Below are 10972 nucleotides of genomic sequence, written 5' to 3' on the forward strand. Positions count from 1 at the left end.
ACTCTACCAAATAAATAATACAATGTCCGCCGTAGGCTACAACGTCCGTCGTAGGTGATAGGGTGTCCGTGAGCCGTGAGGGTTAACATGCCCCCCTTCTTGATGTAGATTCCGTCCTCGGAAGCTATTGAGTTGAAGCTCGTTCGTCGAGGTGGAAGAGCATTTGAGATGAATGTCCTTAGCCTTGTTCAGTCGCTGCAAAATCAAACAACATTGGCACAGTAATTGCATTCTCATAAGGAATTAAAAAGCATATGCGGTTTTAGGCAGACAAATTGATTAGTAACAGAATTTTAAAAAATTTGTCAGCAATAAACATTAAATTGCAATGTAATAATATGCATAAACAGATGTAAAGGTAAAAAATTAAACAAGTTTGGGGTTGCTAATTTAACGGTCGAAAGGCACTAGAGATCGACTATTAATACCATGGGTAAGCTTCTTAATTTTCTCTGGTCAATTAAGTTGTTTAATCGCGAGAGTCAAGTATTTCATGTTCGAGGGCTAACTAGAGGCTATACCTAGAAGACCTTGTAGTTAAGCTACGATAAAAGTAATTTTTCATGAAATCATTGCCTGACTTATTTCCTTTTCTTTGACCCCCCAAAGTCTTTTCACCGTGAATGATGTGTTGGGGTATAAAGACCAATGTGGTCGCCCAGGTAAGTGGGCGGGCCACCAGGTATGTACACATATTCTTTTGTAAAAACCTAATAAGAACTCACTATGCTCTACACATTACAGTAGAGCGAGTTCACCATATCGTCGTGCTCTTCTTCTCGCACTCTCTCTCGCGTCGCACTTCCGCTCGTATTCCTTCAACTGGTATCAGAGCTCAGATCGAGGCTCGGGGCAGCACTGCAGGAGGCTACAGTCACCAGCTCAGATTGGAGTGAAATTCGACAGGCGAAGACACGGCCCCAAATCTCGTGGGAGATCTCGAAGGGCTCGGTGTTGTCAGAATTTCATTCTAAGGACATCTCGGCCACCGTTCGGCTTCGACAAAGGTCTGCACAGGCCATTTTCGATATGCTCTATTAGTAGGGATCTTCCACCAGCAGTCTTAACTATTCCACTACAGAAAAAGAATTACTAGCTATTGTATGGGCCTTCGCCAGACTTCATCCATACCTTCAGGGCTCAAATGTCCAGGTTGAAATAGATCATCAGCCCCTCATACCTCTACTCCAGAAGAAACATCCCCCTGGGCGGCTTCTTCGATGGGTGTTGGCTTTACAGGAGTACTCTTTCAAGCTCTCCTATAGGCGTGGTGCTACTAACTACATTGCAGACTGTCTCTCAAGGGCTGAACTCCAAGCCATGCAATTCTTGCCTCCTCCATCTGATCTACCAGTTACTATGTAAAAAATGGCAGTAGCTCAGCAACAAGATCCCAATATACAATCCATTATCTACATAATCCGCTCTCTCACTCTTTCTCCTCAACACAAACACTTTGTAATTATCAACAATGTGTTGTTCTACACAGATCACTCACATGACCCAGGAATCTATGTTCCTAGAGCACTCAGGCCCCTCTATTTAACTTACTATCACAACCATCCCCTCTCAAGGCATTTGGGTTTTCACAAGGTATTACAAAAGATACGCAAATCATATTATTGGCCCCACATGCGTAGATCAATCTCACAACACATCCAACAATGTCTCACATGTCGAGAAATCAAACCTTCGTCCACTCAAGTAGCCCTTTTAGATCCAATCACAATCCATGAGCCATTCGAACTTGTAGGATGGGACTTCATGGGTCCTTTTCCTACTTCCACTCAGGGCAATAGATACATTCTGCTCACAACTGATTACCTCACCAGATGCTTTGTAGCTATTCCATTACCCAATGTAACAACATCTACAGTAGCAGCTGCTCTCTTGCAAACAGTCATTTTCAATCATGGTTGCCCTCTTTAACTTCTGTCTGATCAAGGCACTCAATTTAACACTAGAATGGTAACAGGACACTTTTATGTCCTTGGACACTTTTGTGTCCTGTTAAGTGACCATTTCGCTTGAATTATTTGAAGAGTATGAAAATGAATTTCTAGGTGCTATATATCCACAAAGTTTCCTTATGAGCTGAAAAAAACTTAGCATTTTTTATTTAGTATCAATCTCACCATTAACCTTACTCTTGCACAACATTTTTGAACCTAAACTGTGTGAAAAAACGGGTCCTATTTTTGGCCTTTTTTCAATTTTTGGCAACTATATCACTCTAAACTTCATGTTTGTGAGGTTTAGATAGGTAGAGGTTAGGCCTTCATAGTTCTCAACATGTTTTGATGCTTGTAGGGAGAGCTAAGTGTTAAAATTGAAAGTTGACCAATTTATAAGAATTGCATACTCCTGTTTTTTGGCCAAAATTAGCACTTTTATGATTTTTTTGGTGGCTTTCTTGATATCCAAATTCAATTTTGATTTTGTAAGTGTAATGTATAACATAAAGCTAATCTTCCTTGAGTTTTGGGGGACCTAATATGCTATATAGCATAGTATATGATGATGGTTGAGTTTTTTGATTGCTGAAAAATACGATACATTTTAGAGTAGGAAGTATAACTTTCTCAATATTGCTAGTTTCTTAGGCCAATTGTGTGTATTTTGTAGGTAGTAACCATATCTAATCATAGACTACAAACTTGGCTAGATATTGAGTAGTTTTTATAGGTTTCTAGAGGTCATAATGCTAAACCCAGTTTTTTCATGTTTGCTGTATTTAGCACTTTATCATTGCCCCCAAGGTTCCAATTGTAAGAGATCCATTATCCTTTTGACATGCTCCATGCCTCCTTTTGAATCCAAAGGCCCAAAGGAAACTAAGAAAACATGTATATAGTATCTGTATTGAGCGTCACTATAGAAACTTTGATGATAGGTCCGCAGAATGGCAAAAATGCAACTTTTTTGTACCTATTTTTTTTTACCAAAAAAAAGTTTAGTGAGGTAAAAGCAACCATATGTTTTGGTCACCAACCCATTGAAGTTAACGGGGCATTTTATCTCATGTCCTACAAAAATCCCCAGTCTTATTTATATGCAATCAACCGTAAGAAATTGCTGTTTGGGGCAAAATGCACTAGTCCATCAACTTTGGAGGCTTGTAGTGACCAAGGGATGAGAAAAATTACAAGTTTCTCATTTTTTCCATATGTAGTAGTTATTGAACTATAAGCTCATGAAAGGATTTTTCAGAATGAGTGGATCTACTATGGTTTTGGAAATTTTTCCCAAAACCCTGAAAGGACACTTTTATGTCCTGTTAGGTTACCATTTTAGTGTTAAAAGCGAGGTTTTAGCAGTCCTAACAAAGTGTTTGGGAATTAGCAGCTATTCACCTCTCCCTATCATCCACAGACTAATGGTCTTACAGAAAGGATGAACCGGACTATTAAGCAGGTGTTAGCAGCTTTTGTAGATACCCTTCACTAGAATTGGAATGAAGTTCTTCCCTTCGTAGTCTATGCATACAACCCCTCTGTTCAAGCTTCAACCAAAGTCGGTCCTTTTCGGGCCTTATATGGTCACGATCCGCGGTTACCTCCAGATTTGAAAACCGTCCAGGTTGAAGCGTCGAAGGCAGATGCGATTGATTGGCTTCATTACCTCCAACAATCTCAACCTCTTCTACGCAGAGCCCTCACGCACAATCTTCTCCAAGCTCAGGCTTGGCAAAAACGTAGCTATGACAAAGGTCGTAAGCAAGTGTCGTATGCTGAAGATTCTAAGGTCATGCTGTACTACCCTTTACGCAAAACAGGCTTGAGTGCGTCATTGCTCCGTAAATGGCTTGGTCCCTACACAGTCCTTCAACGCCTTCGAACAAATACTTATCGACTCCAGCGCGATTCAAATGGCACCTTAACGTGTGCTCACACAACTCGCATAAAGCCCTATTACACCCCCTATACCATGAGGCCCTGCCTGTTCACTTTGTATGATCTTAGTCCTTTTGTATGATCTCAGTCCTTTTTTGGGGGGGGGGAAAGTGTGGTGTAGGTTGCCAGGTCACTGACTCCTAGGCCTATGTCCACGTGAGTTGATAACAACCGTGTAACGGAAACCGCCCCAAGGGTTCTTGCTGATGTACTCTATTAATAGTAAGCAGATCCTGCTTGTTAGGCAGGAGAGATCTAATCTAGCGAACTCTACAATATGTGTGATTTTTCAACCAAGAAATTCACGTGGTCGAACAAAGATATGTTACAAATGATGGGGTAGTACACCCAATAACTTTATCACGTTACATGTTGCCTTAATTAGTTCCGTGATTTTCCAAACTATTTGGCTCGAGTTCAACCAGACATTGCTGTGCAGGCCATCTACGCAAAGACGTTGCATTTAGAGAGAGAGAGAGAGAGAGAGAGAGAGATAGAGAGAACACTTGAGCTTGCGAAGCAGAACAAGCAGTTTGCACACAAAAGAGGAGCCACAGAGGCCCGTCATGACTTGTTAGAGCTAGAGCAGAACCTCAGCTAATTATTGGAACCGCAGAAAGTGTGAGCGAGCTAGCGAGCTAGGCATGAGGGCCGTGGCCACCATGACCGCCATGCCCCTTATCGTAGCCGCCTCCATGGCCCTTGCCTTGGTCGCCTCCATGGCCGTTGTAATAGCCGCCCTTGCCACCTTGCCCGCCATGCTGATCATAACCACCGCTGCCCTTGCCGCCATATTGGCCCTTCTCCCCACCCGCGTTCGCGAGGCTCGCCACCCCCATCACCAAAAGCATGGCAAGAAGCAGCAGTGCCAGACCCTTGTTGGTCGCCATTACAGTACTACAGCAAACTCAAACGCTACTGACTAGTGGATACCTTGCTAGAGGTGCAGAATGCAAGTGATGGAGAAATGATGCGCATGCTGCGCCCTTTTTAAGGCTCGCCGTGAACGTGTTTTTCTTTGGCCTTACAACTTTGCCAGGAGCTCGGTTGAAATTTTGATGCCTGTCGGGCTGTCACTTCGGTGCTTTTTGACCCTTTCCACAATACAGTGCCACCGCCTGGCCCTCCGGGCACGTGCCTTGAATCTGTATGAGTTTACTAAGGCCCCTGTCACACTGGGGCACCTGCCCTCCCTCTCTCTCTCTCTTTGAAGGTGGCCGGCCGTGCTGTTGTCACCCCAAAGTTTGAAAAAGTAATTGGCAATGTTTTGTAGCAAATCGCAAGGGGGCCAAGTAGTGCAACCTCTGCCTCCAGCATTGGATGTCAGACTGCAACTCTCGTCATATCTCTTCACCGATGAGCTTTTGCAACTGGTCGCTTCCTTGCAAAGTTGGTGGGTGCAAAACCATCCATGTGGCAAAGGCTGCAGACCAAGTTTCCCTTTTTCCTTCGCAAATGAGAGGCTTTTGAGTCCATTTAACGAAATCCCACTGATTAGGAGCTAGGAGTGGACTAATCACTGGAGCTAGTGAAGAAACGCGTGTTCTCAAAATAAGGTAGGATAGTGAGCAATGGGCTATTCGTTAATCAAAAGGCTCGTAAAGAAAGGAGACGAATGGAAGATAGCCTTTTGAACCAGGTATGGCCACTTTGAGTATGTTGTCATACCATTTGGACTTACAAATGCTCGAGCACTCTTTCAACACTTGATGAAATATATTTTTTGTGAGTATCTAGATGATTTTGTGGTAATGTACCTAGATGACATCTTGATATTTTCAAAAAATCAGGAAGGACATGAGCATCATGTTTGTAATGTTCTTCAAAAATTATGAGAGATAGATCTGTATGCAAAATTAGAGAAATGCTTTTTCCACCAAACAAAGGTGGACTTCCTAGGCTATCTCATCTTTGAGAATGGAATTTCAATGGATCCAAAGAAGGTTAAGACCATTCTCCAATGGGAAACTCCCACCTTTATACGAAATGTTCAGTGTTTCTTGGGTTTTAACAAATTTTTAACGATCTTCATCAAAGACTACTCCAAGATTGTTGTTCCTCATTAGGAAAAATATGAACCCTCTAGGGGCCCTTTGGGATTAAGGTTAATCAGAGGCCAGCCAATGAGAAGAGGGTGGTGGACACACTCTATGCCCTCAAAAATGTAGGGAGACAAAGTAGTCTTACACTTCTTAAATGGGCTCTTACCAAGTGAGAAGGTGGGGGGGGGGGGGTGGGCCATATGGAACCTCCAACTTCCCTCTTTTTTAATCCGGTTTTGAAAAACTCTCAAAAATTTGAAATTTTTCAAATTTTTCAAAACTCAAATTTCATCTTCTGAAAACCCCCCTTAAACTATTTTATGATCAAAAAAGCATTTTTTGATCTCAAAAAGTCAAAACGTGCATCCAAAAACCCTAAAATTCAATTTTTTAAAAAAACTTTTGAAAAATCTGTTTTTGCTATCCAGAGCTCCCCCAAAAGTAGTTATTAGGCAAAAAGTGATTTTCTCTCTCTAGAACTCTTTTTCCAACCCCTCCTTGGTTGCAACCATCACACTCATCCTCTACTCCAACACTCTCTCTCTACACCATCTCCATTGCTGCAGCAAGGAAGCTCCTCTCTCCTCCCCTACCACCTTCCATTGCCACACCAAGCAAGGGTTATCCACCTTCTCCTCCCATTGCCACACCAAGCAAGGGTTATCCACCTTCTCCTCCCATTGCCACAAGGGTTAACCACCTTCTCATATCACTTTATCCCACCTACATTGTAGCAACAAGCAAGGTCTTTCTCCTCCTCCTAGTTTTCTTTGCTCAACCATGGCCAACTCTACTTCGCAAAGGTGGGCAAAGGATGAGGTCACAGCAGTTGCATGCCACAACACTAGAGGTGTAGATGATGAGTGGGTGCCACAAGAGTTCACCAAAGGTGCTTGGGTATACATGTAACCATCTGCTATTGGCCCTCATCGTGTGCAGAATCGTGCAAACTTGGATCTTCATAGGAAAGGAAAGCTCCTTGGCTTCAAGAACCGCAAAGACAAGGGGACCGTAGCTATTGTGCAACATGTTTTCTCAATGTCAACCATGCACTTGCAACAACCACCTCGATTTCCAACACATTGTAAGTACATGTTTTGAGAATACAAAGCTAAGTGTGAAATCACAGTGTAATGTTATTATGGATTCATACTTAACATTTGTCATGCATTTATAGTCATATTTCCATCCACGTTGGCGGAGGAGCAGCCACTACATAGTCTCTCCGGCACATTCAATGCTATACATGCGGATATTGGAGCAATAATGTTCCCACATCTTTGCCCAACCAAAGTGGTTCAAAGAAGGATTTTCTTCTATTCTCACTCCTATATTGTCCCTACTTCTACACAAGCGTTTAGAACTCTTGAACCCATCAAAGTAACTTCCTTATTAAGTATGGAGTGGCCGGTCCCAGATTTGTGGTCGGTAGCATCTTTCAAGCAAAAGATGATAATGGATGTCCAAAACTCTTTGAAATACTCTAAAGCTTCTAAGTCTGTGGGCTTGAGTTGGTGTTTGCCTATTCATTGTTTTGTGCACATTTTTAAAGAGTTTAGATTTGTGGAGACTACCACAATGCTTGTATGTAAAGATGCGCATTACGAGAAATTAGGAAGGCTTTTAGAAGAGGACTGGGGTTTTGTGGAGGGCATGCACAACGGGGACAGGTACCGTTGTAAGGTTGGAGCTTCAGGTATTGGAATGTGCTATTTGAAATCCCACACCTCCTTGTACATACGATTTCACTATGATCGTTGGATGTGCAAGCTTGGAGTGTGGACTCCCTTACAGAGTGTAGACGGCACTATTGCAAGCTTTGACATTGCAGTGAAGATGCCCAACGATGCTTTGGAGGCAGTCCAAGTGAACAAGCATTGGACTCTCAGTAATGTTCGAGAACATTTGGTTATTATGGGTTTTGAGGCCCTTCAACAAGCACAATTTCATTTACAAGGTCACAAGGTGAGAATCCTTCCACCACATTTTCAATACATCATGGTTTGTCGATCATTGGATGCTTATTGTAATGAATGTCCGTAGATTGGGAAGAGAATGGAAGACAAATTGAAGGTCGAGGAGGACTGGGGGATAGATGGAACTATGCTATCGATCTTATAACTTTGTAAATCTTGCAATTTTCATATTGATCCCCGCTGTAATCAACATGATTTGCTTCGGCAAATCATGCCTTTGAATATAATTTTTTGCATTGGGATGAGAAATCATTTTTTGGTGAAAGTGCCTTTTTTTTAATGTCTTAAAAAAAGGGTCCATTATAAAAGGGGGGCCACCTAACTCATTCACTATTTTCACTTTTGCAACTCTTGAGCTCCTCCGCTCTCTATCTACACCCCAGGCTAGACATGGATGCTGCCACAGTCTCTGCATCTGCACCCACATCTCCACCCCTTTGTCACGCTTCATCCTCTTCCTCAAGGACACCAAATACAAAGGGAATTTGGACCTCCACACCTTTTTTACTCGTCTCCCTGACCTTGACGCCACAGTTGCCCTTCACATGGATGCATTTGAGGAGATTTTTGCGTTCATGGAGGAGCACATCATAAAATATTCTGTATCTATCCCCCCACATGCAGGGATCTGGGTGCCTTGCGATCTTTTGCACTATATACACAAAGGTGATCGCCCATTCTCCAAGCGGTTGCAACGATTCCAAGAAATTGCAACCGATGCAGGCTATTACTTGGACGAGCAAGCCCCTGGGGTGTTAGCGCTCAAGAAGCGCAAGTTGGGGGTGGAGTATCTTTCTCGGCTCGCAACATTTATCTTCTTAGTGAGCGAGGAACCGGATATGGAGGAGCTCCGCTTACCACACCTTCAAGTTGGGTCTTTTATCAAGGACACCAAGGAGCAGCAGGTTATACCCATGAACCCTGCAGCGGAAGGAAAAGCACACCGGCTCGAGTATCCTAGGCGTCTTGAGGAAGTGGTTGAGACATCCATAGTTGTGGCTAGCCCTAGTGACACTCCAGTGCCACTACCACTGACGGATGTGGCTATCCTAGAGGTAGAAATAAACCGCTTCTCCTTAGTGTTAGTGGATGGGGAGGAGTATGTGTTCCTGCATGATTTGGAGAAAGCATTTGGCATGCGCATGGATGAATTCTTGAGCGTGCTATGCAACAGCAGCAAATGTCCCTTAGACAATACGCCAGATGTCCTAGAAAGCAAGCTCTTGCCAGATGGGGACTCTGTTGCTGACACTATTGCAGTTGTATGTGCGGAGGTCCTGGCAGCAGAGCAGTTGCACATGGCCGATGAAGATTTCCAAGCCACGCAAGCCAAGGTTGAGGCTGCTAGGATGCCTATGCCATTATGCAACCTCCCATCTGATGATCCAAAGCTCGTATCTGTGGTGCATGGGAGCATTGACTTGGATGCAAAGGGCAACAGGGAGGAGGACAACAAGGAGCAGGTGGTAAACTGTATCCTAATTTTCATGTTACTATTTTATCCTTCATTGTCTTTTTTCTCAACCTTCATCGGTTTATGACAGGATGTTGTGGAGGTTGATGATTTTGCTGCAAGGACGGGTGGCAAGCGGACTGGCTTTGGACCTCAAGCTTCCCTTGTGCATTACCTAGGACAACTCCCCCCTGGTGATGAGGCCATTATCCATAATAAATTTACTCCCCAAGCCCATTTTATGACTTGGTCGTTAAAATCTTTGAGCAAGTTTTTGTGTTTGAGCACCATTGCTTAAACTGCGCATCAAGTGTTCCTAGTGCGTAGATCCCTTGTATGCACAGTGTTTGGCACTGGCTTTCGTGGTAAAGTGCTTGCCCAGATAGGGATACATGCTTCCATTGGCTCAACTGACCCAAAGGCCATAGCGCAGTCCCTCTTGACTGGGGAGTTTCCTTACGCGCAAAATAGGCGCCAGGAAATGATCAAAAAAATTATGAACTCCTCAGATACATGATGTAAAATCACCTTTTTGGAAGGAATAAAAAATATTTGAAATTGTCTCTCTATATTGCAAATTCTTTTGAATGTGATTTGTCAATCTTCAAAATTGTTTCAATTGGTGATATGAATTTTTTTTTTATTGGTGACTTTGTAATTTCAAGTTCTGTATGTAATTGTAGTCAATTTCAGTAAATTTGTGCTTTTTAAGTACCCTTGGGGGTAGATAAGCCTATAAGGGCCAAAAAAAAGCCTGGCCACAAGAGCGCGCAAATGGCCCATCCATCAATTTTGGATGGGCCATTTACGCGCCCTTGTGGCCGGCTTTTTTTTGCCCCTATTAGGCTAATCTACCCCCTAGGATACCTACAAAGCACAAATTGATTGCAATGGATTGGTTTTGCATCACTCATTTAGATGCACCCTTTTTATGGCAATTCCAGCATATGTTCACACTCAGGGACACTAGAAAAGGTGAAATCAATTATGAGATGAAGTTTCCAGCACACTATCACCTGCTTCATCTATACCTAGTACACCCCTGCACCAAAAAGTCCAATTACATTGGACATTTGAAAATTCCAAATTACTGTTGCATAGACACTTGGTTTCACAATATGTTATTTATTCTTATATCCTATAGGGAATTCAAAGCTTGAAATGGCCAAAAAAGGGTGTCCACAAGGATCCATGTAAAATAATGATACAAAACCAATAGGTTTTAGTAAATTTGTGCTTTGTAGGTATCCTAGGGGGTAGATAAGCCTACAAGGGGCAAAAAAAAGCCTGGCCACAAGGGCGCGCAAATGGCCCATCCATCAGTTTTGGATGGGCCATTTGCGTGCCCTTGTGGCCAGGCTTTTTTTTGTCCCTAGTAGGCTAATCTACCCCCTAGGATACCTACAAAGCACAAATTTATTGCAATGGATTGGTTTTGTATCATTCATTTAGATGCACCTTATAGGTTTATCTACCCTCAAGCGTACTTAAAAAGCACAAATTTACTGAAATTGACTGCAATTACATACAGAACTTGAAATTACAAAGTCATTTCATTACAAAGATAGTAGACACAGTAGACACAACTGTTGATCATATTGTCATTGG

Source organism: Adiantum capillus-veneris, chromosome 7 (assembly GCF_014529385.1).
Source record: "Adiantum capillus-veneris isolate H3 chromosome 7, ASM1452938v2, whole genome shotgun sequence".
NCBI lineage: Eukaryota > Viridiplantae > Streptophyta > Polypodiopsida > Polypodiales > Pteridaceae > Adiantum > Adiantum capillus-veneris.